This window comes from Mustela nivalis, assembly GCF_964662115.1.
Source record: "Mustela nivalis genome assembly, chromosome: 10".
In the NCBI taxonomy this organism is placed as follows: domain Eukaryota; kingdom Metazoa; phylum Chordata; class Mammalia; order Carnivora; family Mustelidae; genus Mustela; species Mustela nivalis.
In genome coordinates this window covers 103519493-103546988 of record NC_139029.1, presented here as the reverse complement: position 1 = coordinate 103546988, position 27496 = coordinate 103519493, and the positions used below count along the sequence as shown (strand labels likewise).

The 27496-nt window shown below is 50.7% G+C and overlaps 1 protein-coding gene across 5 annotated transcripts in view; it reads right to left on the bottom strand.

The window, feature by feature from the left end:
* KCND3 (potassium voltage-gated channel subfamily D member 3) overlaps positions 1 to 27496 on the bottom strand; it is a 214478-nt gene that overhangs the window by 110967 nt on the left and 76015 nt on the right. The window lies entirely within an intron of this gene.

The window sequence follows — 27496 nt, the reverse complement described above, 5'->3', positions numbered from 1 at the left end:
GAAATTCCTGCAGCCTAATGCACTGTCATCCTCTAAGAAGATGAGCTCTGGGCCTGTGAGAAAGCCAGGGAGTGAGTAAGGCATATGGAGAGAGAGAGGCAAACACGCTCCCGCTCATACTTATCTGGGAGCAAAATTAGAGTTTTTGGCGGGGGTGGTGTCAGTTAGAAGTCAGAGAAGTGTGAGCTAATAGGAAACACTGCCCAGCACCGTGAGCTGCCCTGTCTGTCCACGGAGCTTGAGTCAGTCCTTGCAAACCCTGAATTACTATGTCCTCCAATCCATGAAGCCCCATCGTGGGCCTTTCCAAGGGAGAATGACAAAAATAGACAATTCAGCAGTGGTCGTACCAGAGAAGGAAGAGGAGGGGGTCGGGAGGAGAGAAAAGAAAGCCCCCATCATTCTTCTCAGCCTCATCCGGGGGCCCAGACCGTCCTGCTCTGCTGCCTGCAAGTCCCTGACAATACTTCCAAGTGAAACAAACCCCCAAAAGGAGAGGAGCCCTCGTGTGCCCCACGATTCCGCTGTCGTGAATAGCAGGAGTAAACATTTACTGGTTTGGGCAAAGGAAGAACCGGCAAGGACACCAGATTTAAAAGTTGCTGAATCAAAGCAAATGCAACACAGACTGGTGCTCAGTGTTCAAGAAGTTATCTGAATCGCTGGCCAGAAAAGAGGAAGGTAGGTGGGGCTTAACACGAGAAGGAATCATTTCGGAGGATCTGGGAATGGAAAGTTCTGGCCCAGGGCGAAGAAGGAGCTACAGGCAAGTTTTTATAATTCAGAGAGGACTATCTCACTTACACAAGAGCCTCAGAAAATTAGCAGAGGGTCACCCTGGTGAAAGCAAGAAAGCCCCAGGTCCTGGCAAGGGCTGTGGGGCATCAGACAGGCCAACACTGTAGGGCTGGGACAAGGTCACCTCGGGTGGGTGGCTGGGTGGGTCAGAGCGTTGGCAGAATCAGCTCTAGAGAGACAAGGGGACTGGAAGGACCAGGCTGACCAATGGCTAGGGTCAACCAGAGTCATCACAGGTGGAAACCCGTACCGGGGGCCAAGGAGGAAGAGATTGAGGACTCTCCCCTGGACAGAAGACTGCCCCCCAAAGGCCAGAGACCAAGAGAAGAAACCAGAGTGGGAGGGAGGTGGTGATTTCAGGCGAGGAAGAGGAGGATTCGGAGAAAGAGGAAAACGGACAAGGGAAGAGAGAGGCGGAACGAAGGAGAAAACAGACGGTGACACAGAGACCCAGATATGGAGAAACCCCAAAGCAGAGAGAGACAGAAAGCTCTGCAGTGGGGAGGCTCTAGGGAGAAGGGAGAAGGAGCAGCAGAAAGACGCAGAGGAATATTTGAAGAGAAAAGAGGAGACACAGGCAGCGGGCAGAGGGCCCTGGGGTCAGGGAGATGGGACTGAGGGGGTGGCAGCCCCTCCAGTTTCTCAAGTCCCTGGGCAGCCCATCCTCCCGTCACCGCCTGGCGGCAGGCCTGCTGACACACAGTCCCCAAAGCAGCAGGGATGCAGAGGTTGGCCTGTCGTTCTGCAGAGCGGGGCCGCATGTCCACCTCAATGGAAGGGTCCGTCTGGGTCAACGGAGGCGCTGTGGCTGCTGGGCTGCCCTCAGCACTCCGCTGCCTCCCCAGATCAGGTCACCCATGTGACCGCATACATAAGAGAGGGCTGCTTTGCCAGTGGGTCACTCAACAGGCATTTACAGAGCCCTGCTCTGTCAGGGTCTCTCCCTGGTGCTTAGAAGAACACGACCCAGAACAAAGATTCCTGCTCTCGGGGGCTCGCGTTCTTTTATTTCAGTGAGCCAACCACGCCTTCTGTTCAAAGGTGCCAAGGACTACGGAGGACAAAGCGGAGCATAGCAAGAGGGAGACGGAAGCCTGTAAGGTCAGGCCAGCTGCCATCCAAAAGGTGACATTTGGGGGGCAGTTGGCCGTGAGGCGTCTGGGGGTGAGTCTTTCAGGCTACGGAAACAGCCACGCAGAGTCCTAAGGTGGGAGCCTTCCTGGAATGTCGAGGAACCGAGAAGACCATGAACTTCTGGGGACCCGAATGAAGGACACGTAAAGACTGTGGCTTTGTCTCTGGGCGAGAGGGAGAGCCGTGAGATGGTTCTGATGGGAGAAAGCCGTGCTGAGACTCAGAGCCACAGGGTCCCAGCGGCTGCCGTGAGGCAAGTAGATAAGGGATCAAGGATGCAAGTGGTGGGCCCCATCCGGAGGACATTCCAGGCAGGCAGAGGTGACAGGGGCTCACAGCGGTGGTAGGGGTGGAGACGGTGAGGGGCGGTCAGGCGCTGTGCGTGCTCTGAAGGGACAGTCAGAATAAGTCCTTGATGGATGGCACGCGGGGTGGGAGAAGAGCAGAGGGGTTCAGGGCAGCTCTATGGCTTTGGGCTTGAGCCCTCGAAAGGCAGGTGCTTTCCTTCCATAAGGAAGATGGGCCGCGTGTGTTTGGGCCATGCGGGATGCAGGGAGGAAACCAGCGCGGTTTGGACGCGTCGGCTCTGAGATGTCTGTGAGTTACCGCGGTGGACATGGGGAGCACTCCGACAGACGTAGGTTGGGAGGAGGTCTGGGAGGGAATGACAAACACGGGAGTGCACATGCAGAGTACTGAAAGGCAGGAGATGGGACCAGAGGACCAGGGAGTGGGTGCAGATGGAAAAAAGTACAGAGAACTTAGCTCCGGGCTCTCCCGCAGCCCAGGGTAGGGAGAGAGAAGCCAGCAAAGGAGACGGAAAGGTGAGGACGCAGGACCAGGCAGATGTGGTGTCCTGGAAGACTGGGGAAGAAAGCATGTGAGTGAGCAGCTGAGCTCATGCCGTGGAGACGGCAGGAAGAGGACGGGCCAGAGGCCAGCATGGGAACTGGTAACAGGGACACCATGGGTAATCCCGACTGGAGGTTCCAGAGAGCAGTGCCTGGCAGTCAGGGAGTGGGGCACCCAGAGGCCCTGCTGCACAGCGACTGAGAGCACAGGTCTGGGCCCCAGGCGGCCAGGGTTCAAGACCTGCTCTGCCTCTTCCTAGATGTGTGGTTTCAGACAAGCTCTTTAACCTCTCTTTGCTTCCGTTTTCTTCTTTCTCTCTCTTTTAAAAGATTTTATTTATTGATTTGGGAGAGAAAGAGAGAGCATAAGCCGGGGAAGTGGCAGGCAGAGGGAGAGGGAGAAGCAGGCTCCTCCCTGAGCAGGGAGCCTGAAGCGGGGCTCAATCCCAGGACCCCAGGATCATGATCTGAGCTGAAGGCCAGCTACTTAACCAACTGAGCCAACCAGGCGCCCCATCTTTGCTTCCATTTTCAGATCTGAGGCCACTTAACCTCACAGGGTCATTAGGAGGATGAAATCAGTGAGTGCTAGGAAGGTGCCAGGCACGTGGGCACCACAGGAGAGTTTATCAAGTTAGAAAGAGGAGAAGAAAAGAAGAAAAAGAATAGGAAGGGATGAATCAGAACATTTCTTCCAAGGAGTTTTACTACAACAAGAAGCAAAGAGGGTTTGTTGGTTAGCAGGAAGTGGTGGCAGCGGTGGCAGGAAGGACGGTGGGAAGGAAGATCCTTCAGGAATGAAGAAACAACAGGATGTCTGAAGCCAATGGAATAGTCCATTAGAGAGAAGTTGGTGTTTCAGAAGAGAGAGGGCAGACTCGCTGGAGGCCTGCAGGAGGGGCGGCTCCCCGTGGGCACTTCACCTCCCGCAGGCACCCTTCCAATCCCTTCCCGGGGACCAACACTGACTACCCTGCGTTCCCAGCGCTGCTGCCCCCTTCTCGACTTTGCCGTTCCCCATCACACTGATCACGATCTAAACTATCCCTCTGCTTCCTTATCTTGCCTTCCCTGTCCCCCGGCCAGTCTGTAACCTCCTGGAATGCAGGGAGCTTTGTCTGTCTTGCTCACAGCTGTATCCAGAGTCTAGCACAGCACCTGACACACAGTGAGGACTCCATAAATAAATGCTGAATGAACGAAGGAGTTGGTACCCGTACTTCAGGGGTTCCTTCCCCATCAGGGAAGGTAATAAGCTCATGTCTTCATTTATTTTACCCATAATTTCTGAGCACCTACTATGTTCCTGGGACTGTATTAGGTTCTAGGGAACTGAAGTTGAATCACACACCACCCCTGTCCTCACTGAGCTAACTTTTTTTTTTTAAGATTTTTATTTATTTATTTGACAGACAGAGATCACAAGTAGGCAGAGAGGCAGGCAGAGAGAGAGGGGGAAGCAGGCTCCCTGCTGAGCAGAGAGCCCAATGCAGGGCTCGATCCCAAGACCCTGGGATTACGACCTGAGCTGAAGGCAGAGGCCTTAACCCACTGAGCCACCCAGGCACCCCTGAGCTAACTTTGTAATGTGTATGTGTGTAGGAGAAGACCTAAAAGGCCATTCCAAAGCTGTGTCTTCCAGGAGATGGAGGCCCGGGGTCCCACAGTCTTGAACGTGGGGGACAGGAGCAAGCTTCCTAGAGAAGGAGTGACTGGAACTGAAAGGGCAAACAGAGTTGCTAAAGGGTCATGAAGAGTTGGAGTATGGTCTTTTGGACGAGCACAGGCCTAGCAGTGACAGTGCCCAAAGCTCGCACCTGCCCTCATGCCCTCCACAAAGCCTGGCCTCCTGCTCTGGCCACCCAGCTCTCCTCGGCTTCACCGCTAAGAGCCCATGCGTCTCACTTCCTGGGCATTGCCCACATCTGCAGGTCAGCTATCCATGGGCATTGCCCACATCTGCAGGTCAGCTATCCAAGGCACGAGTCTCGAGACCTCAGGCGGATGGTGTGCTTTCTGGGGGAAAGGGGCCTGGTGACTACAGCAACAATACAGATGTTGGAAGAGCTCCAGAGTCACTGCTCACAGAATGGTTCCCGGGCACCTACCATGGGCAGGGAGGCTGCTGTGAGCGAGAGAGTGTAGGCCAGGCCCTGCCTCCTGGAACTTGCATTGGATTGGCGACGACTAAACAATCAGTAAGTCAACATGCCTGCAGTACCGCGCAGACCCTAACCATGGCTGGGTGGGTGGGAGCTCTCCCAGATGGCATTCAGGGAGGGGGTCTCTGACATTTCGGCTGCGACTGAACGGTAACTATCAACAGAACCCGTTAGTGAACAAAAGGGAAGTAGGCAGGAAGACCTGCTGGAAACCATATTCTGGGGAGACACGGAATTGAAACCGGGAGTCCCGGGACCAAGAGGATCCTGCGAAGGATCTTTCCAAATCAAAGACTTCCTGGAGGGGGTGGGTTTAGGCCTGGGTTGATCCTGAATGGTGAGCAGCCTTCGGTTTGCAGATGTGATTAGACAGCCTGGCTTTTAGCTGGAGTGATGACCAAGAGGGATGGATCTGGGTCAACAGACGCCTGTCGGGTAGCTGCTCTGGGCCAAGCACAGGGAGAGGGTGCTGGTGGGAGAGGCCAGGCCCTGCCCCCCTGGGGGCTCACAGTTCTGCAAGGGAGACATGCAGGCAAACAGATCGTCACCACGCAGTGAGAGCCGGCTGTGGCGCCCAGAGGAGTACAGGGTAGCTCGGGGCAGGACGCTCTGGAACCCTGCTACATGGCAGGAGACAGGGGAGGAGGTGTGGTCTGGGGACACTCGGTGGAGAAAGTGGTATGTTGGTGCTTGAGGGATGATCAGGGGTTTGCCAGGGACAGCAGGGAGAAGCCCCTCAGGAGGTGTTCAGAGAGATGGGGGATGTGTAGGAGGGCTTGGAAGAGTGACACAGCCTCCCACCAGAAGCTCAGGACTTACTAGGTGGTGAGGCTGGAGAATAAGGGGTATATGGGGGAGATGCAGTGGGCGGTGGGGGTGTGTGTGATCCTTTTAAAATCCCGAAGTTCTCAAAGAGTTCCCATGCACACGAAGTCCTTCCCAGGATACGGGCATCTGGAACATTCGGCAAGTGCTCCTCCTGCTCTACTTTGTGGCCCACCCTTTGTTAGCCGGGACGGGGCCTGTCCCTTGTCTTGGGAGCCTGAACTAGAGCTGGGAGAGCTCTGCACATGCTAGGTGTGGGCAGCCTGCAGCTAGTGGACAGGACAGAGCTAGATCTAAGACCCCCTTGCACCCTCCACAGTCAGCCTCCTCCATGGGTACCCTGGCCCCCTCTTGTTCCCCACAACCTGTCCTTCACACGTGTCCTGCGAGGGAGCGGGGGCCTCAGGGTCTGCGGCTGGCTAACTCCTCACTGCCAGCCATGAGGGGAGCCCACTAGCCCACTGGCTCCAGCCACACGGTGCCCTTCCTGTCTCTCAGAGGGGCCCAGTCGTTTCCCAGTTGCACAGAGGGTTCTCCTTCCCCCTGGAATGTTCTTTTCCTGTGTCTCTGCAGTGACGCCTCCCATCAGGGCCTGCCCCTGGGTCACCCAGGCCCCTCCTCGGCACTCTGGCTAAAGCTCTCTTTCTCTCCTCCCCTCCCCTCTTCCAGCTCCTTCCCAGCGCTTAGCTTGAAGTTATCTTTGTCATTTGTGTGTTTTTCTGTTTTCACGTTTGTCTGTCTCCCCCGCACCTACCCAACCTATCCCCAAAACACAGGAGCAGGAACTCTGTCTTATTTATGACGCTGCTTCCCTCCATACCTGCCGAAGTAAACACTGACTGACTGTCTCGTCAGGAGCTTAAAGCTGGCAGAATGACGGTTACCAAACAGGGCTGCGTGGTGCTAATGCAGGAAACTCCTGCTGGGGGGTCAGTGGAGGCTCCCCGGGGAAAAGGCTGCCCTAGCCTAACCAGGCCCGGGGCCACGTGGGTTCAGAGAAGCTGGGGAGATGGACACTCTCTGACTATCCGACTGGGCCTATAATCAAGGCTCTGGGCCTGCATGTGTCCAACCTTTCTGAGAACTTCCTTCTGCTAAGCAATTGCCCAGATAGACTCTTTCTCAGCAGTGGGGCCTGCGCGGACCATGCCTGGAGACCTTAGTTCATGATGTGTCCCAGCTGCCCAAGGACAGGGGCCAGACTCAGCAGCAGCAGGAGGAGAGACAGGTAGGGGTGGGGAGAGAGGAAGACGGAAAGAAGGAGGGAGAGGAGGGAAGAGGGGGAGGGGGCTGAGCAGGGGGTTGGGCAGGGAAGAAGGGGAAGGGGAGGAGGAGGCGGCAGGCAGGGAAGGTTCTGCCTCAGCCTATTTGGGGGCTTCTCTGCCTGGACTTTGAGGGCCAGGGCAGGGAGGACAGGGGTTTACCTTCCCTCAGCCTCCCAGAGCAAAGTGCATACCAAATGGGGAGGTGGAGGAAGGGGTAATAAAAATCAAATTAAGAAAAAAATTTTAAGTTGGAAGAACAAATTATTTGGAGACGAAGCAAAAATATCTGTGACATACCGAGCACTGTTTTAATGACAGCCCGTGTGGGAGGACAGTTTAGTCATATTTTTTCATTTTCTCTTCCCCGGGGAGCTGCGTTTCAGTGATCAGGCCCTGATATCGAATTGGCATGTTCCCTAAATCAGTCACCTTCCCGGATTATTCAGCAGCAAGATGAGTCAGGGGACCTCAGAGTAAGCCCTTAGCTATAGGGCCCAGTGGGTGGGCAGGAAGCTCTGGAGGAAAGGCTGCAGGCTACCCCCGCAGGGCCGCCTGAGGGGAGGTTCTGCTCAAACTCTGAGGGGTAAGGACAGGACGAGGCCCCTTTGGGGGCCGCTGCAAGTGTGAAAAAGCATTTTTTCGAAGAAAGCCTGGTTCAATGCCAGGAGGAAGTTCAGGAAGTCGAGGTGCTTTCCCCTCAGGCACGGGCACTGCCAGGACCAACGATAAAAATAATGAGCCTAGTGGCTCAGTCGGTTAAGCGTCTGACTCTGGATCTCATCTCAGGTCTCAGTCTCAGGATGGTGAGTTCAAGCCCCACATCGAAATGGAAATTGAAAAAGTTTTTTAAAAATTAAAAAATAATGAGGACAATTTTCAGTGACCACAAGGACATGTGGGCTCGTCTTCCTCAGGGAATGGCACACTCTCCTCACACATCCCTTCCTTTCTCTTCACAGTGGCCCTGCTACCAGCCCCGTTATGGCAGGGGACACAGGCTCAGAGAAGGCGAGGTGACTTCCCCGAGAATGCAGCTGCTACGTGTCAGAGCAGGAGTTGAACTCGACTCTGTCGGATTCCAGAGTCTGTCGCCTCCCCGCATAGCATCATGGTCAAGAGTTCACTTGCCTTCTGAGCTAACTGTGGTAAAAATACAAGACAGGGTCACCAGGAGGGGACCTATTCCCGACTCTTCACTCAGAAGATTTCAACCTCCTTTGCCTCCTATTTTATACTTAATACCATGTGATGCATTTCTGGAAACCAGGAGGGAGGAGGCATGGATCTTCCTTGCTTTACAGATAGGGAAACTGAGGCCCAGAATGAAGACGTGACCGGGCCTGGGACTGACAGATCTGGGCTTGAGCTCTACTCTGTTACCAACTGTCCAGTAAGTAATATATTTGAAGTGTTGATCTCCACATCCCTATCTGTAAAATGGGAATAACGAGAACCACATCCGAGGCCAGTTGGTAGTTTCAAGCGGGCTAAATAAAGCATATCTAAACTCTAAAGTATCATGCCGAAACGGGGTTGTGGGTGGGGGGGTAGCTCACCCTTCACGAGCATTGTCATCATGTCGTTAATGGCATGGGCTCTCAGGCTGCCTAGGTTCAAATATTGGCTCCTTCATTTATTAGCTGTTAACCCTTGGACACGTTACTTAATCTCTGTGTGTCTCAGTTTTGCCTTCTATAAAGTAGGAGGACAATCGGGACCTTCCTTTTGGGGCCGTTAAAGGGATTAAATGAATTAACACCTGTGTAAGTGACAAGAGGCTTCTGGCACACAGCGAAGGTTAGCAACCATAATTTTTAAAGCCTTTTTATTATTTTTTTTAAGAGAGAGAGAGGGTGTAAGTGCAGAGGGGCAAACGGAGAGGGAGAGAGAGATAATCTTCAGCAGGCTTCACACTGGGTATGGAGCCCGATGTGGGCTTCATCTCATGGCCATGAGACCATGGCCTGAGCTGAAATCAAGACTCGGAGCTTAGCCGACTGAGCCACCCAGGCACCTGGGTTGGCAGCTACTATTATTACCATCATCCGCACATGGCTCCTAGGAGCAGACTGCAACACCCTGAGGTGGGCTGGGCCTGTCTTACGCCCTGTGGCATTGCCAGCACTGAGCAAGCTGGCAGGCCAGGGCAGGGGCGCCCGAAACGCCAGTTCAGCGAAGGTATGGCCATGGGACGGGCTCTCCTTTAGTATCTGCCTGGCCTGGTAGCTCTGGAGACTTTCTTCAATCCTTGTTAACAATCCTTGTTTGTGGGGTTTCCTGGGGTTCTCAGCTGTGACAATTAAGCAATTCTATTGCACCACAGCTCCCGGCCTTGGGGCCTGGCTCCCTGCTTCCTGGGGTTCCTCACAGCCTCAAGAGGCTGTGAGGGGGTCCTCCCTGCCCTCCATGGTTTGTTCTCTCTTCTCCTCACCCCAGAAAATGGCCTGGACTTCAGTCCAAATGTCCTTTCAGAATTTGAATGTGGCGGGCGTTTGTGTGTGATTGTGTGGGGCAGGATCTGGGAGCACAGGGGTGGAAGAGTGTGGAGCTGGGTACGTGCGGGACCTTGTGGGGCTGGGCCTGCGGGTCTGGGAGCTGTGCACTGGGATGAAGTGAAGGCAGATGGGCCCACGTGTGGGAGTCTGGGGTGCAGGAAGAGGCCAGATCACCCAGTTCTGAGTGAGGAAGGTTGGGTGTAGGTGTGAGCTGTGGGCTTAGGTGTATATATGGACGAGGTGGGACCAGCAAGGTAGAGGGCATTCGGTCCTGGTCTCTAGAACCAGGTCTCACATCAGAGGAATGCACCTAGTGCTTTGTTTCCATAAGGAATCTGAAGGATGGATAAATGCAGGTCAAGTATAAAGGAGAAAGTACTTTATTTCCGAACTTTCCTTAGACCGCCAAAGGCTTTGGATCCTCGGAAGTCACCCCATCTCCAAACCCAGCCCTCCTTCTGTAAAACAGAACCTCTCTCCCCACCAGTCTCATCGGCCCTTGGGCAACCTTGAGAGGTGAGCTGAGGAAGCAGGCTGCCAGGCTTTGGAACCCAACCGGGTTTGGTAGCTGTGGCCCTGGGCGTGTCACTTCTCTGCTCTGGCTCCATTTCCTCAGCTGTAAAATGGGTCCACAGGGACTGGGAGGAGGAATCAATTAATCCATGTGGAACGCTTCAAGAGGGAAGGACTCTAGTCATTTTAATTCCTATTATCTCTTTCTTTCCCTTGATTGTACCCCTGCGGCGGGAAATTAAAATGAATCCCCAGAAGTCCAGCCACTGGCACTGAGAAGCGGCACGCCCCCACCGGAAGTCCCCCTTCATTGGCTGTCCCGCCACCCACCGCTGGCCCCGCCAAAGCTTGGAGCACAGCAAATGCTTAGAGAGGGCTGGCTGCTGTTATCCTGCCCATTGTCTGACATGGACACCAACGGATGGCAGCTGGAGATGTGTGACTGTCTCCCTGGGGGACTGTGGCCAGGACGTCACCCATTTGTCACTGAGTCCCTGGGGTCTGGCACAGGGGAACTTGCAGTAAGCACTCGGTGAGTGGAAAGCTTGAATAGAAGGGGACCATGAGCCCTGAGTAGGTTTCTCACTGGGTTTTTTATTGAGTGTGGGGTTTTCACTGTCAACAAAGTCCAGCCCTTGTCCTCTAGGACCTCAGAGTCCTAGGGGAGAGGGACAGGGAGACAGCAAGAGCAGAAACCACAGTGTGGGGGTTAGGACAGCTTCCCAAAGGAAGTGGGGTCTAAGCTGAGGTCATGGCCAAGGGCAGAGGTGGGAGTAGGGGACTCCAAGGCCTCCTGGGAGACACATGCCCCACACGGGGCGGCAGGACCACCAGCCAGCCTGACGTGGGGATCCCTCGGCTTTTCTGCTTAAGGACCAGGATTTGCCAGGGGCTCAGCAGCATCTCCTAACCCTTTCCTTCCCTTCGGATCAGTGATACTGGCTGTCACACTAGACATGGAGGGGTGGCATGATCCTGTCCTCTGCCCCCCGCCCCCGCCATGGCTGTGGTAGTAGTATTCCTTCCCTCTCTCCAGCCTCCTAGCATTAGGGGCTCAGGGGACCAAAGGCCTTCTAGCCGCTGATCTGCCTGTGTGGGGTCACTGGCAAATCTTGACTCGGTGTCTTCCCTGCTTTGGGCCCAACTCCTAGCTTATCACTGTTCCAACGAGACTGCTGTGAGCCCTGACCTCTTCCTCTGCAGGACAGGGAGACTCACACTGACTCCTTAGCTGGTCTCGTGAGGGCTAAGGAAAGCATAGACATGGAGGCCACAGGAGGCCCTTTGCAAATGTCAGCCCCTCTCCCCTTCCATTCTTCACCTCCCTCCCTTTTTGCTGATGAACTTCCATTTAACATAGCCTCTATGTTCGGTTTTGGGGCCTGAGGCTAGGACTGCAGTGGGAGAGGATGGGCGGCTCTGCCCTCTGCCTCTGGCTCCAGGTGACAGAAGCGTGTCTGCAGGAGGGCCCACTAAGTTCCCCGCCACCCCCACACCCTGACCCAATCCCCGTGGCTGTCCATACCCTCATCCAACCATGGCGGTCCCCCATATCGGGAGCCTGAATCGCATTGGCCATACAGAGCTGGGAATGTTGTTTTGAATTTCCCCTTAGCATGTGTATGAGCACATGTGTGTGCACCTGAGTGCAGGCTGTGAACTCACGTGCATGAGTGTAGGTGGAGTGTTGGCAAAGGAGGACAGAGGGAACTAGACCTGTGGGACGTCCCTACATGGGGGTATATGTGCTCATCCCTGGGGGCTGGGAAGGGGTGCCGAGAAAGAGCAGTCTGGGACTTTATCGCAGGCTCTCAGAAGCGTCTGGGAGACCACCACATCCATGCAAAGTTTCCCAGAGACTCTGTGCAATGTGGCCTGGGCCAGAGGAAAAGCAGGGCCATTGGCAGGGCTGCCGGTCACCTCACTCTTGCCTCCTCCGAGGCTCTCCCCAGAGACCCTCACTCGAGCCTTCCCTTTGCTCTCCCACACCACTCCGTTGTGTCACCTCTGGCAGGAAACAGAACGTCTGTCCATCCCCCTGGAAGCTGGGATGATGCTGAATCCCACACATTTCCCCCACACCGTCACCCACCCTGCAGAGAGAGGACTCCCAGGGCTCTGGCTCCGATGTTTCCCTGCCAAGCGTCCCTTTGCACAAGGCACTCAGTGTCTACGGGGACCCAACAGCAACCTCCATCCTGCAAGCCAGCTACGAGCGTGAGTTGGCAGAAGGGGCACCAATTTCCCTGATGTAGTGAAGAGAAAAAAGGAGGTTTAGATGCAGTCTTGCCCTTAAGAGCTTTGTGAGCACAGACACGTGACCAAGAGTCCCTGAGTGCATTTCCTCCTCTGTAACACTGGAGGAATGGAACCATGTCTGCCTTGCACCCAGACGCACCCCCTAGAGCCCCCCCACAGCAAGCACTTAGCCCCTCTTGGCTGCTCAGGTGGGCACATGAATATGGACGATTGACACCAGGGTTAAATGAAATGAGTGGTAGTAAAGCGTTTATCACAGCAATGTCACGTATTGGGTTAAGTAGAAGGCATTATTATTACTGTTAATGTTCGATCAGGCTGCTTCCCAGAGCTGCTGTGCAGTCAGGTAATTAAGGCTGAATAGTGGCATGCCCGAAGAATGTAAGCAGTCACCCCTGGGGTCCAAAATATGCTACGATGTATTCCATTCCATTCATTTTAACACGTTTATACTGAGTACAACTGTAAGCCCAGAGTGGGTGAGCTCCCATGCAAGATACAAGAGAATGAAGGCAAGCTACCTTCCCCAAAGGGTTACCTTTTCCTAACCTGAGATCAAGGCTCAGTAGCATAAATGCCTTCCAGCTTGAGCCAAAGTCTCAGACGGTATTCTACAGGCCAGTGCAAAACTTTCATTTAGGGCCTCAGCAGATAATCACAGCTCACTTGCTGCGCACGGCAGGCCCCTGGCTAGGCACTGGGGACCCGGAGATGAGCACTGTGAATTAGAGGAGCAGCTCTCAGGCTTGAGAATGAGATCTCATAAAAATGGGTCAGGACAATACCTGCTAAAACAGAGCACCGAACGCAGGGCGCTACCTCTGTGTGGGGTGGGGAAGCTCATTACCAAGACTTCCTGGGGATGCATCTGGGAAGAATGCTTTCTCTTCCCTGGGAGGTGTGCTTATAAGAGCCAGCAAAACCTCTTGACCAGGGCTCCAAAGCCTGATGTCACCCTGCTGGAAGCTGGAGAACCAAACTGTCCTTGAGAGCAGCCTGTCCCCCTGTGGCCTCACCACCCCCTCCCCCCACCCCCACCCCCCCGCCGGCCCCAAGTCCCCAGGAGCCCTGTGCCCTATGCAAAACCCTCCAGTATCAGTGCTGGAAAGGAACTGAGAGACCACCGAGTGAAGGCGGAGCCCCATGGAAGGGAAGGACCTCAGGCCACTGCATCACACAGTGACAAGGCTGAGTAAGACGCCATGTGTTCTGAGGCCAGGCCGGGGCCTGAGTTTCTAAAGCACAAAGATGCTGGAGTGCCTGTCAGACACAGCAGGTGAGTGAGGGGGCCTGAGACAGGCACAGGACCCAGATCAGCAGTGATGGGGAGGCCAGTCCCCGAGTGGAAACAGACTTCAGAGGATCCAATATGTGGGGCACCTTGTGCTACAAGTCAAAGAATCTAGGGTTCAGAGATTAAAGGGATGGAGAAAGAGCAGGTGAGGGTCAAGCAACTTCATAAAGCACCTGTTCCCAGTAGCAACAGCCCTAGACTTCCACCAGACCCGGAGCGACAGGAGGCAATTGCGTGGGAGAATGGCACCATGGCACACAGGGAAGTATGGACGGGAGACAAGAAGTGTAGCTGAGACGATGGTCCACAGGTCCTGAGCAGGACCCTGGATCTAGTCGACTCTACTCCTACCCCCGCGTCCTCACCACTTCTTAATTCCAGCGGTTTGTGAATGTGCCGGTCTATGCTCATGGCACACTAGCATCAATGCCACTGAGAGAAGGGCCACGTGGAATCCGTGGCTCGTGGTTCAGAGCTCTGTGGCCAGGAGATCCTGTGGCTTCAAGTCTAAGCTTCGCCAGCCACTGTCCAGTGTTATGTCCTGGGGGCCAAGTTTAAGCTCTCTGATCCTTCGTTTTCTTAGCTGCAAAATGGGGGGTAATACCTTAAGGTTGTTGTGAGGCACCAATTAAATACACTGGTGTCAAGCCCCGAATGCAATGTCTGGAATGTGGTAGAGCTCAGCACATATAACAGGATTATCTTCATTTATTCCTCTGTCCATTTTCAACACACTTTAGAGAACAATGTAGTGCTTTGCTATAAATGTATATTTTTAAGAATACAGATTTACACAGATAGACATAGGAATACACAGTAAATACACTCATACATACAAATGCTTATGCACAGATGTATGCCTAGACGGCAGCATCTCAGAAACAGACCCTCATGGCCAGAAGGAATCCTTCACCCAGTATGTTCTGGAGCAGGACTGGGCTGTCCAGAGAAGTGGCACTCTTTCACTGGGGCACCAGCCTGTGACATACACTTGGCCTGGCTCACCGTCTCTGAGAGCCTGGTGACCAGCAGACGAGGGGGAACACAAGGAAAGTGCCAGACCCCGCACCTGCCTCTTTTCTGTGGTCCTCCTTGGTGCCTATTTATTGGTCCAGGTAAGAGGGCAGAAAAGGCCGAGCAGGGGGCTGGTTGGAGGAAGAGGGTCATGCAACACGAATGTTATGGGGGAGGGAAGAGGTTCCAAATGTCGCAGCTTCCACCAAGCCGAGCACCCTGAGCAAGGCACCCGTTTGGGGCCCTCTGGGCCAGGGACGGGTCAGGCATCTGAAAGCTACTATTTTCCGAAGCTCAGACTGACCCTGCAAAGCAAAGCCTCCAGCAGAGAAGCCATCGAGTTCTGATCCGTCTTTTAACTTGCTCATTAAGCAGCAGGGTCATTTGCATTACTGCCATAGTTGAGCCAAATTTGAACAATGATTATGAACTTGGTGCTGAACTCTTCACCTGGCACTACTGACAGCCGTGAAGAATGCCAGGCTGGCTAGATATTCCCCACACAGTCTAGCTGGGGAGGGAGGTGCAAGGCCTGAGCCACTTTATTCACTTATTGTGAATAAAGCCCCACCTTTATTCACAATCCCCAGAAGCCACCGACTACTCCTCGCACTGTCCCTCCCGGCCAGTTGACATTAGGCTCCTTTGGATAAGCCTTCCTGTGTCGACCCTTCTGCCTCCTGTTGATGCCTGTGTTCTCCCAGGAAACTCATTCTCTCTCTCTTGTGCTGACCTCTCTGCAATGCCAGGGGCTAAGAGAGCTCAGTGGAGGCCGCTGGTGTGGCCACAGCTGGGCAGCAGAAGCAAAATGAAGGACATGCAATTACCTGGTGAATTCAAGCACATAAACAATTTGTCAGCCCTCTGGCTCCCCTGGTGTGCTGCATCTCTTTCAGGTTTCTTTGGAGGGCTTGGCAGGAGGGAGGCTGGGGGTGCAGAGCAAATCCCTAGGTCGTAAGACCATTAACCTGGATTTCCAGTGACCCAAGTCCTTCCTGTGCTCCCTTCTGAAAGTGGTGCCCCTCAGAGGGGTCACTGATCTAGGGCCCTGGGGCAAATATTCAGATGGCCCCTGGGCTCTGCTTCTGTTCTGGACAGTGTCTCAGGGACCAAACTGACGGCTCCACAATCCAGAGAAGCGTGTTCTCGATGCTCCTGTCGCGCTTTCCAACACCTGCCCAGGGAAGCCCCTTCCACTGTCCAGGAAATGCAGGGATGGGGTGGGTGGGGGAGCTGCGTAGGGGGCAGTTTCCCATGATAGCTGCAGAGCAGCCTGGCTCCGTTGTTCTCCTCTCTCTTACTTTCCTTTTTTTACCTATTTCTTTAACCTTCTCAATGGGCGAAACACAGCCCATAGAGAGTGCCTAATTGAGGAATGTTAAACCTTCCTGTGCTGGGCTTGGAAGTCAGCCTCTTTCAAAGCTGTCCACCGGGATGTACCAGTGCAGGAGCTAAATATAGAAAGGGCTCCCTCCTCCCCCAGCCTCCCTCGTCCTCTGGGCATGGGCACAGGCGAGATCGATGCTATGCTTGGCGGCGGCAGCCTGCGCGACAGCCGCCCCTGCTTTGAGACCCTTATCTGCACCTGCCACCGATGAGCTCTGATAGAGCCCTGACATACTGAGGGACAGGAAGTCACCATGACGACCTGGCACAATCCAGCGGAGAGAGGACAAGGGCTTGGCTGCGGGGAGACAGACTCGGCCTGCCCTCATGGGCTTGTCCTTCTGCCCTGGCCACTCCAGGCCGGTGGCTCTGTGTCCAGGCCACCTGCAGAGGGGGCAGCCCCGTGGGTGTTGACGGTGGGGTGGGGGTGGGGGGCACGGCAGGGAGGCAGGCGGTGTTATTCATGCCGGAAGTCCACGGCATTCTCAGGGACCTCTTCCATGTGCCTCCCCAGAACACCAAGAATGGATGAATCAGTCCCGGCTCATCAGAGCCTTTCATGCTAAACCAGCCCAGATGACTGATTTAGAAACTGCGTGGTCTTGTTCTTTCAGTGGATTTCTCAGGCACGCTCCAGAGCAGGCCCAGGTCTTCATTATCTCCACCACACCCTTTGATCAAGCATCGGGACCACACAGGATCGGGTGCTGGGGGCTATACCCCAGAAGGCACAGAGCAAGGGCACCAGTGTAGAAACGCCTAACCGGAACACTCCGGTGGTGGGAAAATAATAAGAACAATAATACCGTTTGTCCCAATCTTTCAGCAGACTGTCATAACTCTGGGAGGAATGGCTATCGATCTAATCTGATGTGAGAAGGGAGAGGCTCAGTGCCTTTTGCCAGGACCCCTGCTAAGTGACAGAAGGGACATGCTCAAGTGTTCTAACTGCGATGGTGGCAGAGGGCACCTGGTGCATTCCCAGCTCTGAGCTGTGAACTTGGGGCGTCAGAGACACCGGGGGGTCGGCGGGGGGAGAGGCTTCAGTGAAGACTCCCGGTCTCACTTTGACCTGAAGACTCTGTGTCAGGAGCCGGAGGCCATGTTTATCGGGCCCCCGGTGGCTGCGGTGTGCTCTCCTCCAGGAGTCATGCATGAAACCGGCCATGCTTCAAGAGCCATGGCAAGCTTGGGGCTCTCGTGGTTCTCCGCCCAGCAGCAGGTCAGAACCCCCCTGGTCAGTTTCAAGGAACAGCAATGCCCGAGTCATACCCCATCTCTCATCTCCTCTCTCAAGGGGCATCACCCACTTCAGAAAGATCCTTGCTCAATTCTAATGAGCAGCCAAGGTGGAGAATGGCTTTTCTGACCGCCTGCATTGTACGGACGAGGGTCCCGTAGCTCTGAGAAGGACAGTGAGTTGGCGGCAGTCACATAACCAGCTGCCTAGAGAGCCAGAGGGAATCCAGGTGCCCCGACTCCCATTCCGAGCTCTCTTACTGCCAAGCTCTCTGAGCCCAGAAGGAGCCACGGGAGGCCCATGCTTGACTGGATGGTGAATGGGGAGGAAGCTCGTTTTCCTTTCCTAGACTTCTAAATGTGAGGAAAGAGCTTTCAATTTAGGAAAGTGGGTTGAGAGACCCAGGGACTTCTCCCTGCTCTGGAAGGCCTATGGGGGTCCAGAGCATCCACCCTCCCCCTTCCTCTGACCCCCACCCTCTGGGGAGATGATTATGAGCATACCTGGCTGGGACGCCGCACACTCTGCCCAACAAACATCCTGACCGGCTGGTCGGCTCCGTCTAGAGGACTACCTTGTCTACACTTCATCCTCTCTGATCTTATGTGACCTTGTGTTGGAATCAGTTATTTGGCAGTTGGTCATTTAACTGTGGCTTATGACACTCGGCAGATCACTATATTATTTAAAAACCAATCTCATCGAACCAAACGAGTGACTTGCATTTTGGACGTTGCCCTGGCCTTGACCCAGTTCTCTCTCAGGACACTGCTTCCTGCACCTTGCTTCTCAGCCCTGCCCTGGGTTCAGGAACAACCCCCTCTATCCTCGGCTGGAATTGGGGGATGAGGTTGTGACCGTTCACTCCTTCCTTATTCCAGATTGACTGTGCACAAAGCATTCACTCCTGAGTCCAGTCCATCGAGGTGGAGCCAAGAACTAGCGAATCTGCTGATGGCGTAACTGAGATGTAGCTGTGTGCACAGCTTTCCATGCTCCTGACTCTCTCACACTCTCACAGCCCAGAAGCCTCTGTGGTCCCCACACTGGATGCCTTTCTCCCCCTGAATTGTTTACCCTGTCCCTGCTGACGGCAAACCCACTCCCCACTGCTGGCTAACATCCTGTCCTGGAGGATCAGTTTAGAATTCCCTCTGTGAGATGACATCTCTGCCCTCCTTCCCTCTCTGGTCTACCCCTGCCTGCCCCGGGCTCCTGTCCCTGGTATTCAGCCATCCATCATGATCCGCCACACGTCGAGGGGGCACGGCACTCCGTAAAGATAGATGAACTGAACTGATCACTACAACAGAGCAGACTCTGGGGTGACTGAGTTCTGGGTGACATCTTGACTGCTGCCACATGACAGTCCCTGAGCCAGAGGCATGCAAGTGGAGAAGCCGTTCCTGGATCCTTGACCCACAGAATCTGTGCTATATAGTAAACGTTTCTGGTTTTAAGTAACTAAGTGCTGGGCTACTTCGTTACACAGCAATCGATAACTAATACACGTCCTTTGAGTTCCTCTTGTTTGTGTGTACACTGTGGATATGGCAAGGGGAAGTGGTAGCTGGCAAGGCTGAGGGCAGGCCAGAGCTTTGGTCCCTGCCCTCCGAGGACTGGGAGCTCAGAAGCAGAGCCCAGATGAAGACACACAGGGGGAGGGGTTCTGTCTACAACTTCAAAGACCTGCTCCCATACCAGCCCCGCGACCCCCCTTTATAATCATCCTGGGGCTCTGTGGATTCAGGACCTCTATAATGTCCCCAGCCTGTCTCAGCATCCCCTTGTCTTTCTACTTGACATTCATTCCTTCATTTATTCAACAAGTACTCGTAGAATGCCTGTCACGGGCCTGGCACAGCTAGAAGGCAAGAGGCTCCGCAGTCCACTGTGCAAACATCACTGTTTCACCTGCACGACTTTCCCCGTGGCCCTCTGGAAAGCCCCTTGAGCAGACCACCCTGCACTCGTGGCTCTCCATGGCCCCTGGCCCAAGCTCGGCACTCTGCAAATATTTGATGGTAGAGGAGGAGACAGTGAAGCCTGGCCTGCCAGAGACATCTTCCAGGTATGTTTTGTATGGGGTGGCTGAGAATCTCAAGATCCTCTCTACTCCCCTGTCCCTTTAGAATACTAGACTGAGATTTGAATCACATTTATTTAGCACCTGTTGTATATCTGGAAAGTATTCGCTAGGCACATTCCTGCATGGTAGCTTCTTTAACCCTCACAAATACTTGCTTGGGAGGCCCACACAATTCCCATTTGACTAGTGAGGAAATCGAGGCTCAGAGAAGTAAAAGAGCTTGTTCAAGCCGCCCAGGAAAAATAACAGCTAATGCGTACAGCCTGTTCTGAGTTAGCTCATGGAATCCTCCGCCAGCCCGGACCGAGGCAGATAAACACTCGGTAGCTTGCCCATGTTTACTTGTTACTTCCCACCTCCCAAGCAGCCTTCCCAACATCCAGCCAGTGTCCCCCTGCTCCCATGTTCCCGTGACTTCCAATCTGACAGTCGATTTGCCTGAGTCGTTCTTTGACTGAATTCAACAACTCCCCCACTTTTTTTTGCCTCCAAAATAAATCCAAGCTCTTCTCCTAGGTTATCCTGGAAATGCCACCCATTGTCTTCCCCAGCTTTTTAGAGGTTGTGCTATTGTGTGTGAAGAAAAAGAGAGGAAGGAAGGAAGATAGGAAGGAAAAAAGCAACTAGTTAAGGGCTTTCTCATCTCTGAGGGGAAGTTTTGGTTCAAAATGAGTCAAAAGCTGTGCGCTCTTATTCATTCATTCATTCATTTATTCCCTTAGGTAAGACTGTGTCAGAAGGACAATAATGTGACCTGGTGAGTATAAAGTTTCCATAGGCATCGGATGGGGACTTGATATTTGGAAGGCTCCTTAATTCTGAATTAATTTCTTTTCTCTTGGGCACAAGAAGGTCTGTTTCTCTCCTGTCTCCCCAGCACCACACAGGCTCTTTCCTGCCAGTCAACATCCCTGTCCCACAATAGGTGTGATTGCCTCCCATTACGTTGTCATGGCAACATCCATTGCCATCTGAGGGGTGGGGAGGTGGCAGTGGAAACAAATGAGTGGCCAATCAGGCTTTCCAGGAAAGTCTCATAATGACATGCCACTCATGGCCAAGTGCCAGAGCCCCGTGAAAGGAAGGTGAGTGTGCGAGGACCCGATGAGTGGGGCCCCGTGGTGGGTCCCTCCCCATCCCATTGAGGCACACTGAGTCCACGTGAATGAGTCTTTGCTGATTGAGGGGCTATCGATCAGCATAAGGAAGGAGACGCAGCTAGAGAACAGTAACGGCAAAAGCAAAAGACATTCCCGTGTTGTAACCACTGCCTGGTTCGTATGAAACATCCATGGGGGCTAATGCTTTCTTCTGTCGAGAAGTGTGGAAACTTAATAAAACCTCGGTGTCACCAGGGTCAGTGCCGACCCTCCTGCCCCAGCCCAGAGAGAAGTGGAAGAGTCCCATTGTCAAGACCTCCGAGGACCAGAGCTAGTGAAACCCTGCTTCTGGTACCAGATGCATCGTGCTCTGAAGAATCTGCCAGGTAGCCCCTTGCCTTGCCCTGTCACCTTCCCTCGGCCCCAGTTTTCTCCTTCATGAGCTGGAAGTCATCACGCCAGACCCTTCTTAGGGCTGTGTGGGGATTAAATAAGCCAAGGCATAGGCGAGGCGCTCACGTCAGGCCAAGTCCTCGACAGATACCAGACATCAGGGTTACAAGGAATCACGCGTGCCCTGTGTTGGTGGAGATGGGGCCACCACAGCATCTCTCCACCTCTCCGCCCGAGGTGCTGTGTTCTGGTGAACAACACAGCAGGGGTGACTTTGATGTGGCCCACAAGCCACCGCCATAGCCTTTCACTGTATGAGACTCCTAAGCCCTCTTCATCCCCCGACATGGGAAACAGCCACTGCCCTGCTCTCCCAGGAACAGAGGAGGTTAACAGCTTGGCCTTCCTCTTCCGAATGGTTGCTCTCTTCAGGTCACCATCACCTAGCGTTCCTTTAACCTCACCTAAGGAAGGTCTAGAGCACAAAATGGGCCTTGTCTTGAAAGGGAAGTGCGGCATCCCCATGGGTGCCGCTGCAAGGGCTTCTGGGAACTCTCTCAAGGCTCAGATCCCCAAGTCCCCAGTTCACACTCTTGTCCCAATGCCTGGTGTCTGACATTGAGCCCCTGGGGCTTTCTGATCAAGACTGAGGAAGACAGCCAGCCAGAGGCAGCCGCCAAGGTCGGCCAGAGCAATTAATCCTAAAGGTTACCAGAACCTGTCCTGCTGGGGAACAGGAATTCAATTACCCTCGGTGACAGCAGCTTCGTCCCCAGGGAGACACTTGTCGGCAGGGCAGCCCAACAACCTGTCTGCTTGAAACCTTCCTGACAAGCAGTCTCCTAAGCCTCCACTTCCTCCAGGCACTTCAGCTGGGCAGAGAGCTCAGCTGACCAGGACATCATTCAGGCCACAGTGCAGGGCATGAGGAGCAAAGAACTGAATTCTGAGAGGCTGGACCAGGAGGAGCCCAGAAGTCTCCTGAAAAGAGCTCAGTTTGCTCTGTAGAAACAAGAGCAGAAGAAATGGTCATTTTTTTCCAGGCTGAGCCAAATCTTTATGATCCATCAGAAGCAGGAGAGATGACAGAGTAAGAGAATCCAAATGAGTTGATTTGGTCATTAAGTAAATATGCAAAATTATGCAGATGTGGAAATGGGTATATAATTTTCAATCAATTGCTCTGCCATTATCTGAAACAGACCCACAGTTCTGGAGGAGGGACCACCGAGAATTCTGGCTTCCCTTCCTCTACCATCCCCCAAGAACCCAGGGTAGGAAACAGGGAGCTTTAGAGGGAGGTGTGCTATGCCCATGACTTCTGCCCCCCTCTTCCTGTATGGCCTGACTCAGCTCAAGATGGGATCCTACTGGTCCAAGACTTCCATGCTAGAAAAAAGTAGAAAAGAAGCCAAGTCTTTTGCATGGCCGCCAGTAAGGGAAAAAAATTTGACTTTTGTAATGTAAATTGGCTTCCTGGTTTGAAAGTGCATGATTAAAATGATATGTTTCGATGTGGGAGCCAGACAGCAGATCTGGTACTCGAAAGAGGCAGCTGCTGTTTGCACACAGGAATATCTTCGAGGTGTGTGCAGAGGTAGGTGAAGAAGTGTGTTGGGGCCTGGAGACCACGGGACTTGCTAACCAGCATGGACCACAAAGATGGGTTGTATAGAGCAACTGGGGTGCATTATAAGAAAGTCTGAGTACCCTCTCTCTCCTTCCCAAAAAGAGCTCTGTTTTGTCCCAGATCCGTTAGTCAGTTATTTATTCAACAACATTTACTGAGGACCAGTTCCATGTACCAGGTGCTGCCCTAGGACTGGAGAATATAGCAGGGAACATGACAGGCAAAACCTTGAGGAGCCCTGCGGTTTTGTGGAGACTGATGACCAGGACTCAAACCTGGGCTCTGCCACCTAAGCATGATATTATCTTGGGCAAGCTGCTTTATCTCTGTGCCTTCTTTTCCTTATTTTTACAATAAACATAAGTATATCTATTGTCACTTCTCCTTCAAGCCATGACAGAGTGACAGGGACTAAATTTGTGCCCTCTTGTCTTAAGTAAGACTTAAGCTTGAAACAAGGCTTAACTGCAAAATCATATAAAGTATATGAAGCAACTCTAGGCATCAGAGGACAAGAGTATAAGATTGTGTTCCTGAGAGAAAGGAATCAAACAAGGTATAAGTGAGCCCACAGTTTTTCCACCATACTGCCTGGACCCAATTTCTAGGCTGTAGCACAGGCAAGGGGAACCCCAGCAGAGGCCAGCTGGGGAGACAGAAGTGGTTAGAATGTTCTGGACAGAATATCTGAAAGAGTTCTGGATATCTGAAAAGGATATCCTGGAATCCTTGGCTGAATACTGATATGCACATCCAAGCAATGAAACTCCATGAGCCTGGGGAAAGAACCACCACACAGTGGCAGGCCCAACAATTTCCAGAGTTTTAATGGAGCTGGGAAGTGTTCATGTTCCCATAGCCAGGGTGAACATATTTTCTAATAAATGCATCAGAAAGAGTCTTCATAAAGCAAGTATCTTAGTAGTGGTGCTGAAAGATAGCTGCAGACTCACCCTGAGAGAGCATAAAAACGAGAATTGAGGATTAAACTGATCCCAAGTTACTACATGCCAGGATGAAGTCTACCACTCTCTTTAAGAAAAAAATCACCCAGTCAAGTAAAATTCACGTCTGGCATCTAATAGAAAAAATGAAGGTCAGCAAAACAACAACAATAAAAACAGAAAAAGTGACCAATGGCAGAGAGAAAATTAATCCATAGAAAATGACCCAGAGTGACAGAGATGACATGATTAGCATTCAAGAATATTGGAACTACTATAGCAAATATACTGCATATGCTCAGGAATGTGGAAGAAAATATGAACATGATGAAGCTAGAAATAGGAGATATAAACATGACCCAGATGAAACTTCTAAGAATGAAAAAAAAAAAATAGCTAAAATGAAAAATGTAATGAATGAGATTAGCAGGGGACCACACACAGCATAGGAAAGGTCAGTGAATTTGGAGATAAAGCAATAGGAAAATATCCAAAATAAAGAGAAGAGGGGTGCCTGGGTGGCTCAGTTGGTTAAATGTATGCCTTCAGCTCAGGTCATGATCCTAGGGTCCTGGGATGGAGCCTCACAGTGGGCTCCCTGCTCAGTAGGAAGCCTGCTTCACCCCTCCCATTCCCTCTGCTTGCACTACCTCTCTCGCTGTCTCTCTTTGTCAAATAAGTTAAAAAGTAATCTTATAAAAAAATAAAGAGAAGAGAGAAAAAGACTGAAAAATGAACATATCAGTGACCTATAGGGCAACATCAAGTGATCTAACATATATATAATTGGAGGCCCCCTTCTCCCCAAAAGGGAGTACAGGAAAAATATCTGAAAAAATTATAATTTTTTTTTCAAAAACTGGCAAAACCTATAAACTCACTGATGTAATAGGCTCACTGAACTCTCAACAGAATAAATTTTTTTTAATTACACAAAAGCACATCATACCCAAGTTGCTAAAAGCCAGTGATAAAGAAAAAAACCTTACGGGGTGCCTGGGTGACTCAGTCAATTAAGTGTTCAACTCTTGATTTCAGCTCAGGTCATGATCTCAGGGTTGTGAGATCGAGCCCTGAATCAGGCTCCATGCTGGGTGTGGCGGCTGCTTATGATTCTCTCTCCCTCTCCCTTCAGAAGAAAGAAAAATAGAGAGGGAGAGAGAAATCTTGAAAATAGCTAGTGGACAAAGGACATTATATACAGAGGAGCAAAGGCCAGGTGGCAGTCCTCTTTTTTTTTTTTTTAAAGATGTTATTTATTTATTTGACAGACAGAGATCACAAGTAGGCAGAGAGGCAGACAGAGAGAGGAGGAAGCAGGCTGTCCACCGAGCAGAGAATCCAACATGGGGCTCGATCCCAGGACCCTGGGATCATGACCCGAGCCAAAGGCAGAGGCCCCAAACCACTGAGCCACCCAGGCGCCCCGGTGGCAGTCTTCTTAATATAAAGTACACAAACCAGAGCACAGTGACAACCTTAACCACTGAAAGGAAAAACTATCAACCTAGAATTCTATATCCAGCAAAAATATCTTTCAAATATGAAAGCAGGATAAATCCTTTTTCAAACTGAAGCTGAGATAATTCATTATGGGCATTTCTTGCTTAAGAAATGTTATAGGAAGTTTTCCAGGATAAAAGAAAATGATGAAAATCTGGATCTACACAAAGGAATGAAAAGCACTGGGAATAACGGATATGTGGGTAAATTGAAATACATTTTTACTCATCTTTTCAATCTCTTTAATAATGTCGACTGTTTAGAACAAAAAAATTTTCACTATTGTGAAGTTTATAAAATGTGAAAATAAAATGTATGACAACTGTATCACAAAGGACAGGAGTCAGAAAAAGAATACATAGCTATAAGATTCTTTACACTACATATGAAGTAGTATATTATTTTAAGATAAACTATGATATATTAAAACCAATAAAATATGTTTATATTTACAATAAAACATATTGTAAACCATAGATTAATCACTAAAAAAATAAGAGAAGTATGGCTAATAAGCCAACAATAGCAATGAAATGGAATCATAAAAATAATTAACACATGATAAGGCAGAAGAAGAAAAAAACAGAAATAAAGGACATATGGAACAATTAGAAAATCAACAACAAAATAGCAGACTTAAACTCAATGATATCAATGATTACATTAAATATAAATGGACTAATAAATGGACTAAAAACTTCAACCAGGAAGCACTATTATATTAGATTTTAAAAAATCAATATCTAACTATATGCTGCCTCTAAGAAACACACACTTTTTTTTTTTAAGAATTATACACTTATTTGAAAAAGAGAGAGATTGCAAGCAGGGGAAGGACAGAGGGAGAGCAAGAGAAGCAGACTCCCCAGTGAATGTGGAGCCATCATAGGGCTCAATCCCAAGACCCTGAGACCGTGACCTGAGCCAAAACTAAGAGTCAGATGTTCAACTGACTCAGCCATCCAGGCACCCTAAAACACACTTTAAATATGAAGACACAGGTTAAAAGTAAAGGATTGAAAAAAGGGCCAAGCAAACACTGATCAAAACAAAACTGTGGTGACTACATCAAAGTAGACTCTAGAACAAGGACTATTACCAGGGATAAAGAGAGACATTTTATAATGCTAAAGGAATAGATTCATCAAAAGGATATTCCAACCCTAAATGTAGATGTACCTATTAATAGAGCTCTAAAATATATGATATGATAAAAGTGAAAACTAATACAGATGAAAGGAGAAATGGACAAATCCACAACTATAGTTGGGAATTTGAACATTCTCTTCTCAGTAATTGAAAGAAAATGTAGACTGACAATCAGCAGGAACATAAAGATTCAAACCATCTCATCAACTTTTTTGACACAACTGACATAATTACAAAACTTCACCAAACACATTGTCTTCTGTATGCATAAACCACTCACCAAGACAGACCACAAAACAAGTCTCAACATACTGTAGTGGATTGAAATAATACAAAGCCTTCTCTTGGACTACAATAGAATTGAGCTAGAAAATTTTTTAAAAGATATGTGAAATATCCTCAAATATTAAGAGATTAAACAATGCAATTCTAAATAACCCATGGGTCAAAGAAAAAGTCACAAAGAAAACAAGATATTTTGGACTGAATACAAATGAACACAACATATCAAACTTTGCAGTATGTAGAAGCTAAACCAGTGCTTAGAGAGAAATTTATAGCATTAAATGTTTATAGTAAAAAAATAGTATCAAATCAATGATCTAAAAACTCCTAACTACAAGAAAGTAGGAAAAAAAGAGAATTAAGAGCAAAGCAAGCGGAAGGAAAGAAACAGTAAAGAGCACAAATCAATGAAATAGAAAACAGAAAAACAAACACCAATTCAATGAAACTAAAAGCTCTTTCTTAAAAAAAAAAAAAAAAAAAAAGTATAATTGGAAAACTCCCAATTAGGAAAAAAAAAAAAAGACAAAATCATGGACGGATAGGAGGCATGAAAGACTAAACTTCACTACAGCTTCTACACAATTCAAAAAGATAAGTGAGTGTTATAAACAAGGTACAGAGGCTTCACTGATAAATTCTATCAAACATTTGGGGAAGATAAAATATCAGTTCTACACAAAATACTCAGTGTAATTCATACATTAGACAGACTAAAAAAAGAAAGGTCATATAATCATTTCAACAGATGTATAAAGAACTTTTAACAAGTATAATATCCATTTATGATTTAAAAAAAAAAAAAAAACAACCTCTCAGCAAACCTCCTCAACTGGAAAAAGGCATCCATAAAAAAACCCAGCATTGTGGTTCATGGTGGAAGAAAGGATGCTCTTAGACTAGTAACAAAGCCAAGGGTGTCTGCTTTCACCGTTTCCACTCACCATTGCACTGAAGGCCCGAGCTCGTGGAGTATGACAAGAAAACAAAGACCATGAGCACTGAGACTGGGAATGAGAGGTAGCATGTCAGACCCCACGCTCATCTCCATCAAAGTTGTAATGATCAAGTTAACCCCTGCACAGTGCTTAGAATAGCTCTTGGCACATAATACATGCTCAGTAAGTGTTCACTATTGTCGTTAGCTTAAATGATTACCGAACAGAA